Here is a 10,812-nt window from a genome sequence, read left to right as displayed (position 1 = left end):
ATGTTATACAACAAATTTGACAGAAAAAGTAGTTCAATACACAGTAATGTTATGCTGTAATTACTATATTTATGAATTTAGCACCAAAATATCACTATGTATTGAAAACATTGACTACAAAAATGCCTTGGATAATCCAGAACGTTGGATAAGCGAGTGTTGGTAAGTGAGACTCTACTGTACTACGACACAGCAAACAAGATAGATATTATTATTATTATTATTATTATTATTATTATTATTATTATTATTATTATTATTTTTTATGACACAGCAAACAAGATAGATATGCTGGATTTCTTATCACAAAATCACAAGTCGAACACTTCCCAAGTGTCTAGGACTGTGTGATGTATTTTCGGATGATGCGTGCAGATCCCAGCAGTTGGCAGATCGTAATTTTGTCAATGTCTATTGTTTCCAAATGCTGGCTGAGATCTTTTGGCACGGCACCCAATGTGCCCATCACCACCGGGACCACCTGTACTGGTTTCTGCCAGAGTCTTTGAGGAGTATTATTATTATTATTATTATTATTATTATTATTATTATTATTGACACAACGACGTTGTATGACACAGCAAACAAGATAGATATGCTGGATTTCGTTTCACAAAATCACAAGTCGAACACTTCCCAAGTGTCTAGGACTGTGTGATGTATTTTCGGATGATGCGTGCAGATCCCAGTAAAGTGGCCTTTTGCAGTTGGCAGATCGTAATTTTGTCAATGTGTATTGTTTCCAAATGCCGGCTGAGATCTTTTGGCACGGCACCCAGTGTGCCCATCACCACGGGGACCACCTGCACTGGTTTCTGCCAGAGTCTTTGCAGTTCAATCTTGAGGTCCTGATAGCGGCTGAGTTTTTCCTGTTGTTTTTCTTCAATGCGACTGTCACCTGGGATGGCAACATCAATGATCCAAACCTTGTTCTTTTCCACAACTGTGATGTCTGGTGTGTTGTGTTCCAGAACTTTGTCAGTCTGGATTCGGAAGTCCCACAGTATCTTTGCGTGTTCATTTTCCACAACCTTTGCAGGTTTGTGATCCCACCAGTTCTTAACTGCAGGGAGGTGATACTTGAGGCATAGGTTCCAATGAATCATTTGGGCCACATAGTTGTGCCTCTGTTTGTAGTCTGTCTGTGCAATTTTCTTACAGCAGCTGAGGATATGATCAATGGTTTCATCGGTTTCCTTGCACAGTATGCACTTTGGGTCATCAACTGATTTTTCGATCTTGGCCTTGATTGCATTTGTTCTGATGGCTTGCTCCTGGGCTGCAAGGATCAGGCCTTCTGTCTCCTTCTTCAGGGTCTTATTATTATTATTATTATTATTATTATTATTATTATTATTATTATTATTCAGAGGCTGGATGGCCATCTGTCAGGGGTGCTTTGATGATTTCTACACTATGGTTTTTGATCCTGGGTTATAAATGTCATTTCCTAATAGGTTATATCATAAAAACATGGTCAAAGCTTATTAAATTTCAGAAACTGTCTTTGCACGAGGAATATTGTGTTATAGCACATTTTGCTATCTAGTCCACCAAATTAAGATCGTCATCCACCCATTTCGGTGCAAAAACAAAGTTCCCAGTGTAAAACCACTACTTTCAAAGTAAGGACTACACAACTGAACAGGAAATAATACTTTCAAACTCGGAACTTATTTTCTTTATTGTTAAAAAATGTTGTTTATTAAAAAAAATGAAAAATCCCCAAAAGTCAGTGGATAAGTGAAATGTTCTGAAATTTGGTGGGATAACAGTGTTTTATCACTGTAGAACTATACTTTATAAACACTTTAGAAATTAAATGCCAGTGCCCCCCAGTTTTGTAATGACTTTTGAACCACTTTTTATGGATCGTACATTCCTACTTTCTTCTAATCGTCATGCCTCTCACCTCACCCTTTCTGACCTCAAATTTCAAAAGGGGCTTGTCAGCAACTTAGATCCTCAATCCTCCTGCAAAAACTGGAAATCTTTTTTGTAATCTGTTTATTGTTTTGGACTTGTGGCAATTGACTGTGAGGCTGGATAAAAACAAAAAACAAAAACAAATGCCTTTCAAGGACGAAAGATGTTATCAGTAGCAATCAGCTAAAATATTTGATGCTGCAAGTCGTATTTGAGATACCTATTTGGTTACAAAAACCTGCCTATTAGATGCCAACTATACATGTTTCCATGAATTCAGCATTCTATATAGAACATGAGACAAAAGCTCAATAAATCCGTCACTGTTCTTCCAGCGTCAATCCCACTATTTAGAGAAGACAGATTTAATTGACTTCTTTTCTCAGTATTCCTAGCTCCAACTCAATATCAATATAATCCAACTATACAATATGGAGAGGGGAAGCCTGAAGTGGCACAGTGGGTTAAACTGCTGAGCTCCTGAACTTGCTGACCGAAAGGTTGGAGGCTCGAATCCAGAAAACAGAGTGAGCTCCCGCTGTTAGCCCCAGCTTCTGCCAACCTAGCTGTTAAAAACATGCAAATGTGAATAGATCAATAGTTACCTCTCCTGTGGGAAGGTAACGGCGCTCCATGCAGTCATGCCGGCCACATGACCTTGGAGGTTTTTATGGACAACGCCAACTCTTCAGCTTAGAAATGGAGATGAGCACCAAACCACAGAGTTGGACACGATTAGACTTGGGAAAACCTTTACCTTGCAATATGGAGAAGAGTCCAATCCAATTGTCAGCAATGTCTCAGTTTTAAGACTTTAGACCTCTAACATCAGGCTGGCTTTCCCTAACACATCACACAGACATACACCATTTAGTTTAACATCTTATCTAAACATACAGTTCTAGTAACTCTGAAACTTGATCACTAAAAATGTATCCTATCATATATTGCCATTGGGGCAACAATACCATGAAGAAGCACATTTTGTCACGCCTGTACATTTATATTGTTCCACACAGGTAAGCATGCAACATGTAAGAATAGTACTGCCTCTTTATCTAATTAAATATACATCAAAAGTAGGGCAATTGTAGGATATCACAAAGTCCATTTAGCTGGCAGTATGATCTTATGTGGTATCTCATTCCATCCTAATATAAAAACTGCCAATGGCACATACTGTACATGTCCATGAATATATGAACATATGGGAAATGAATACTCACACACAATCGCTCCAGTCAGATTAAGAAAGAATAATGACTCCTCTCTATGTTTTTGTTTTTTGCCATGCACCAAGATGTTTGCTTTAAGTTATCTCAGTAATTAAGTTTCTTATTTATGCATTATTGTTGTTTATTGATCTGCTTTTAAACTGCTTTGAATTGAACCACATTGTAATATTATAATTTGCTTATTAAAGCTTTCATATTATGCTTTTCACTCTGCCATTTGGGAATCCCAGTTTGGGGTGGAAGGCACAATATTAATCAAATACAGGAACAAGTGATAAAGCCTGACAAATTCAATTTTCCTGGCAAATTAATTATGGCCTGATTGAAAGGAGAAGCCCCATTCAGAGGTCCCTCCTCAGCAGAGGAAGACTGAGGATAGAAACAGCTGAGACAGATGTTGCATGAAGACACCTGCCTGTCGGTAGTGAGAACGACCTCTGGCATAAAGCAAATGGGTTCTAGAGACTTGAGCAACATCATGGCAAAATGATAGTGGCTACTTAGTGGCATTGATAATATTAATTTGTATTTAGGCTCTGCTGATGCAATTCACTTTAATTTGGCAATTCAAGGCTAGGAGGAGACTAGGACAATAGAATTAATACAATTTGACACCACTTGAACTGCTGTGGCTCAATGCTATGGAGTCATGGGAGTTGTAGTTTTACGAGGTTTTCAGCTTTTTCTGTCAAAATCCTGGTAACTCACCAAACAACTCTGACTTACAAGAAGCACTGCTTGAATATCAAGCAAAAAGTGGATGCTAGAAATAATATGCGAAAGCTGCATGGCACAACCTGGGGACCACAACTGATACAGTGAAGGCATCTGCCCTCATGCTTTGCTACTCTACTGCTGAATACGCATGCCCAGTGTGGAATACATCTCACCACGATAAAACAGTGGATGTGGCTCTTATTGCAACATACTGCATTATCACAGGATTATTATTATTTATTATTATTTATTTACAGCATTTATATTCCGCCCTTCTCACCCCGAAGGGGACTCAGGGCGGATCACATTACACATATAGGCAAACATTCAATGCCTTTTAACATAGAACAAAGACAAGACAAACATAGGCTCCGAGCGGGCCTCGAACTCATGACCTCCTGGTCAGGGTGATTCGTTGCAGCTGGTTGCAGCTGGCTTGCTCTCCCGCCTGCGCCACAGCCCGGGCTACATCACTGGAGAAATTATACTGTTTAGCCGATATTGCACAACCTGACATCAGTCAGGAAATAGCAGCCAGTAATGAAAGGACCAGGAGCCCCAGTGGTGAAGTGTGTTAAAGCACTGAGCTGCTGAACTTGCAGACTGAAAGGTCGCAGGTTCAAATCCCGGAAGTGGACTGAGTGCCCGCTGTTAGCTCCAGCTTCTGCCAACCTAGCAGTTCGAAAACATGCCAATATGAGTAGATCAATAGATACCGCTCCGGTGGAAAGGTAACAGTGCTCCATGCAGTCATGATGGCACATGATCTTGGAGGTGTCTACGGACAACGCCGGCTCTTCAGCTTAGAAATGGAGATGAGCACCAACCCCTAGAGTCAGACATGACTGGACTTAACGTCAGGGGAAACCTTTAACTTTACCTTTACCTAATGAAAGGACCAAGGCATTGACATCTCCAGCCCATCCTCTGTTTGGATACCAGCCAGCATGCCAATGCCTTAAATCAGTGGTTGCAAACCTTTTTTTGACCAGGGGCCACTTGACCAGGGACCACTCTTCAACATTAGTACCAAAAAGTTTACAAATCAGTTTTTTGTCAACTTTAGATTTGGTTGGGTTATTTGGGTGCTGATTCAGAAAACTGCATTGGATAGACCACATCAGTTCTATTTTCTGATAAAGAACATATGCCATCTAGTAGTCACCATCTGCTCACCCACAGAAAACCATATTTAATAATCTAGAGCTGATGTGGTCTATCCAACGCAATGGTCAGCGCTGCAGAAAGGAGTGAAAATAAAATTAATAAATAAAGAGGAAGGAGGTATGCAGACTGGATTCTCATTCTCATGGTGCACTGCTGGGCCACGGCACACAGGTTGAGAACCACTGCCTTAAATCAAGAAATAGCTTTCCAAGATCTACAGAAATACTCACAGGAACACTTCAGTAAGCAAGAGTCCAAAAGTGACTGCCTAAAGCCTGGAGCCTCAATCAGTGGCTGATATTGGATGAGAAACTCCCTCCTAGGCACATGGAAGACTGGGTGACTTGGAGGGCACTGAACAGACTGCGTTCTAGCACCATGAGATGCAGAGCTAACCTTAAGAAATGGGGCTACTTTGTTCAGAGTAGTTAGCTGCCCTTGGTTGATTCATGTCTGGAACTCCTTTATTTCAGAGTGTTGCTTCTTATTTATGGTTCTGATTTTTGAGGGTTTTTTTAATACTGGTAGCCTGATTTTGTTCATTTTCATGGTTTCCTCCTTTCTGTTGAAGTAGTTCACATGCTTGTGGATTTCAATAGCTTCTCTGTGCAGTCTGACATGATAGTTGTTGGAGTGGTCGAGCATTTCTGTGTTCTCAAATAATATACTGTGTCCAGGTTGGTTCATCAAGTGCTCTGCTATGGCTGATTTCTCTGGTTGAGTTAGTCTGCAGTGCCTTTCGTGTTCTTTGACTCGTGTTTGGGCGCTGCGTTTGGTGGTCCCTATGTAGACTTGTCCACAGCTGCACGGTATACGGTAGACTCCTGCAGAGGTGAGAGGATCCCTCTTGTCCTTCGCTGACCGTAGCATTTGTTGGATTTTCTTTGTGGGTCTGTAGATAGTTTGTAGGTTGTGTTTTTTCGTCAGTTTGCCTATGCCGTCAGTGGTTCCCTTGATGTGTGGTAAGAACACCTATCCTCTGGGTGGATCTTTGTCTTTACTCTTCTGGCTTGCTCTTGGCCTTACAGCTCTTCTGATGTCCATGGTGGAGTATCCATTGGCCTGTAGAGCCCAGTTTAGGTGGTTTAGTTCACCTTGGAGGTTCGCAGATTAGGTTCACAGGTTAGGTGAGGTTTGCAGATTCTTTGTGCACGGTCTGTCAGGGCTTTGATTGTGCTTCTTTTTTGACTTGGGTGATGGTTAGAGTTTTTATGAAGATATCTATCTGTTAGGCTTGCTCAAATAATTCGATTTTCCCGTTACCCGTTATTAATTCGTTATTTTCGTTTGTTTTGAAGCAATATAGAACCTTGGTTGTCCACACGTCTGGATATCGCGGTTTCGAATCGCGAGAGGCCGTTTTTTCTTATTTCTTCGTTTTTTTCGTTAAGAAAAAAAAGCTTTTGCAAATCACCCAAACTCCTTTCCTTTTGCCCCTCAGCCAATGGGAGGCTCAGCCAATGGGAGGGGGCGAGGGGGAAGGAGGCCGAGGAGGAGGAGGAAGACGGAGGGGGGAAATGGCCGCCGCCGCCGCCTCGCCTCAGCTCAGGCCTGGAGAGACCGAGAGGGGCCCGGCGGTGAGGAGGAAGAGGCCCGGGATGCGAGGGGGTGTGGGCCAGGCCCGTCCTCGGCTGCTCCCAGGGGCCCAGATTCGCACCCTCCCTCCCCCCAATACAGGTCTCCAGTCCATACCACGCTACATGAACTTGAATGGATACTGTGGTTGTGTTGTCGAAAGCTTTCATGGCCGGGATCACACTGTTGTGGTATGTATTCCGGGCTCTATGGCCATGTGCCAGAAGCATTCTCTCCTGACGTTTCACCCACATCTGTGGCAGACATAGAGGTTTTGACGTCTGTGCGAAGCTAGGCAAGTGGGGTTTATATATCTGTGGAAGGTCCAGGGTGGGAGAAAGAACTCTTGTCTGTGGGAGGCAAGTGTGAATGTTGCAATTGGTCACCTTGATTAGCATTGAATAGCCTTGCAGCTTCAAAGCCTGGCTGCTTCCTACCTGGGGGAATCCTTTGTTGGGAGGTATTAGCTGGCCCTGATTGTTTCCTGTCTGGAATTCCCATTTTCTGGGTGTTTCTGGGAAGGTAATGGCACTCCATGTAGTCATGCCGGCCACATGACCTTGGAGGTGTCTATGGACAACACTGGCTCTTGGGCTTAGAAATGGAGATGAGCACCAACCCCCAGAGTCAGACATGACTGAACTTAACGTCAAGGGATACCTTTACCTTTACCTACACACACACACACACACACACACACACAAGCAGGGACTATATATATATATATACACAATATATATCACACACACACCAATTTAACAAAATTTCAGCCACAAAAACAAAGTTTCTGAAGTAGAACAATGACTTTCACAGTAAAGACAACCCAATTTAACAGGAAATAAGACTTTCAAACCAGGAACAGATTTCTGCAATTATTAAAAAATGGTTTATTATAAAAGCTATGAAAATTTGCCAAAAATCAGAGGATAAGGGAAACGTTCCACATTTTGGTGAGCTATCAGTGTTAAATGTGTTCTACCACTGTACCAAGTTTGAAGAAGATCACTCAAAAAATGAGGGCGGGAGAGCCCCCTAAGTCCCCCCCCTTCGGGCTGTTTTTGGGCCACCGCGCATGCGCGTCCGCCATTAACGAATTAATTTAGAAAATAACGAATTTTCGTTAATTTCGAAAAATTTTGGGGGCCAAATTCGTTATTAGCAACAAAAACGAAAAACTGCCCCCTCTAGTTTTGAAACGAGTTTAGAATCAAATTTTTCATGGATCGATCAAGCCTACTATCTGTGTGTTTAGGTTTTCTGTAAACTGTGTGACCCAATTGTTGATTGGGTTTTGAATCACAATTGTTCAATTGTTGATTGGGCCTGGAATCACAATTTTCCAAGTTTTTCCAATATTTCCAAGTTTTTAACTTTGTTTGTAAATTTTCTGTACATTATAACTGTATTGTCAATTCGCTTCTGACAAGATAAATAACGAAACTACCAACCATGCCAGGATTCCATAGCACGGAGCCATTGGGTCAAACTGCATTAATTCCAAAGTTTAGAGCTAGTCTGAGAAACTAACCTTTCTTTTTATCAAATGCTTGTATTGTTCTGATCAAAATGGGTCTTACATACAAATTTTAATTCCCTTTGTCTGCTTCTGTACTATACCTTGGGAGTCCATCTTCTCTTGGCCTCCCCAGGGCAAGGGGTATTCCTGGGTCCATGGACTTTATTAGCTACCCATTGAGAATTGGAAAGTCAGTCAAGGATAGAATAAGTTACTTCTACCCCTTCCTGTGAATACACCAGTTAAAGAACTGTGATGCTGTAAACTGCCTGCCGCTGCCACATCATTTACCACCAATAAATCTTATTTTATAACAGTCACATCTCACTTTTGGGTATTCAAGTCTTTGGAAGGCCTGGAATCCCAACCAGCTCTAGCACAATAACCATCTCCAGTTTTAACCATTTTGTCAGTGGATGAGCACCTATAGATTACTGTTAAGCACATATTCAATAATTAAAAGATTTGCCATTACAGAGGTTTTTGAGAGGGAGGCATACTAGGCATTTAAAATCAGATGGATGCCTTTTTGAATCCAACATTACATGATAAAGAGGTAAAGTCTTTTGGATAGCTTGGACATATTGTTAAATGACACTGTACTTTGGGGAGAGGAAGAAAAAAGATAACACCAAAGTGCTAATTCAAATGTAAAGAAACCCATTTGAATAATCTTAATTCCCCATAGAAACAATTCCATATTATTAGGTTGGCTGTTTTATTCTACAATACAATACCAAACATTTGCATTTAAACATTCTTACTATTCGGAGCCCCCGGTGGCACAGTGGGCTGAACCGCTGAGCTGCTGAACTTGCTGACGGAAAGGTTGGTGGTTCAAATTCGGGGAGCAGGGTGAGCTCCCGCTGTTGGCCCAAGCTTCTGCTAGCAGTTAAAAACATGTAAGTGTGAGTAGATCAATAGTTACCGCTCCAGCGGGAAGGTAAGGGCACTCCATGCAGTCATGTTAGCCACATGACCTTTTTTTTTTTACAGTATTTATATTCCGCCCTTCTCACCCCAAAGGGGACTCAGGGCGGATCACATTATGTACATATAGGGCAAACATTCAATGCCCATAAACACATCGAACGGAGACAGAGACAACAGACAGACAGACGCAGAGGCAATTTAACCTTCTCCTGAGGGGATGTTCGATTCTGGCCACAGGGGGGAGCAGCTGCTTCATCATCCACTCTGATGGCACTTCCTCATTTCCTCATTCCAACATTGTAAATTAGTTAAACTTGCCTCCCCACTTTTATAAGTGGTACCTTATTTCCTACTTGATAGATACAACTATCTTTCGGGTTGCTAGGTCAGCAACAAGCAGGGGCTATATTTTATTTTTAATTGACAGGTGCTCACCCCGCCACGGGCTGGCCTCGAACTCATGACCTTATGGTCAGAGTGATTTATTACAGCAACTGTTTACCAGCCTGCCCCACAGCCCGGCCCCTTGGAGATGTCTACAGACAATGCCGGCTCTTCAACCTAGAAATGGAGATGAGCACCAACCCCCAGAATCAGACAGGATTAGACTTAATGTCAGGGGAAAACCTTTAACTTAACCTTTACTATTATTCTAGCTAAAAGCATGAGGTATTCATTCACGTTCCAGCTTTCTTGTCATCCTGAATATACTTTAGAATTCCTTGTTGACTTTATTAGCAACACCATCAATCCCACAATGTGTGCTACTCTGAACAATATTTTAATTTTATTAAGTGATGTTATTGAATTATTAAGTGACAAATACCCTTTTTGACTCATGGTTATGTGAAAAACGAGTTTACTTTGATGTGTGTGCTCTGTAGACATCCATCTCATATTACAATACAGCTTTATAGCAAGCTGTTTCCGTCATTTGTCGTATTATGTTAATTTAAATGAGGAACTTTTGCAACCACTACCATTAAACACCTTTCTAGTGATGGGCTACATGATGAAATTGTACTTGGTTGTATTCCCAGTTTTTAAGAGAAGATTAAATATAAGGGAGTTCCAATTTTTCCCCATATTTTTATGAATAATTTGCAGTACTGATATATAGACAGAGGGATTATTTTCCCCTATTTGAGAACTGAGGGGAGGTGACAAACTTTCTGAAGACAAGATACCGTATGTTCTGGGGGAAAATTCTAATTCCATTTTCCCTATTTGTGCAATTTTCTGTGTTTCTTTTCACATCAAATGTAGAAGAGAGGAGGATGTGCTTCTTATTTTCTGTTCTGGGTGGATTTTGACAACGATGCGTATGAGGGTTGACAGTTTCAACTTCAATCAAATAATAAGTGAAAGCGACATAAGCTACTAAAGTCAACAGTGTGCCTTTTCATAGCAGGAACAGCCAGAAACCCATACACACCATACATTTATGATACTATGGACTCTATCCCATAGTGGGGGGAGGCATCATATTACCATGGCATTATGTCCCACAGTGTCATTTATTTATTTATTTATTTATTTATTTATTTATTTATTTATTTATTTAATATCTCACCCTTCTCACCTCAAAGGGGACTCAGGACAGCTTACAGCAAAGGCACACTTGGTTGCCTTGAACACATATCAACACAAATGTTATAAAATACAACATTTCTTCATCTTCACATGTTATGTTTTCTTGCCAATTTTACCAATTTTACGAGCCAGTATATGAGTCCACTTCAT

The sequence above is a fragment of the Anolis carolinensis genome, chromosome 5 (assembly GCF_035594765.1).
Source record: "Anolis carolinensis isolate JA03-04 chromosome 5, rAnoCar3.1.pri, whole genome shotgun sequence".
In the NCBI taxonomy this organism is placed as follows: domain Eukaryota; kingdom Metazoa; phylum Chordata; class Lepidosauria; order Squamata; family Dactyloidae; genus Anolis; species Anolis carolinensis.
This window is presented reverse-complemented; position numbering follows the sequence as displayed.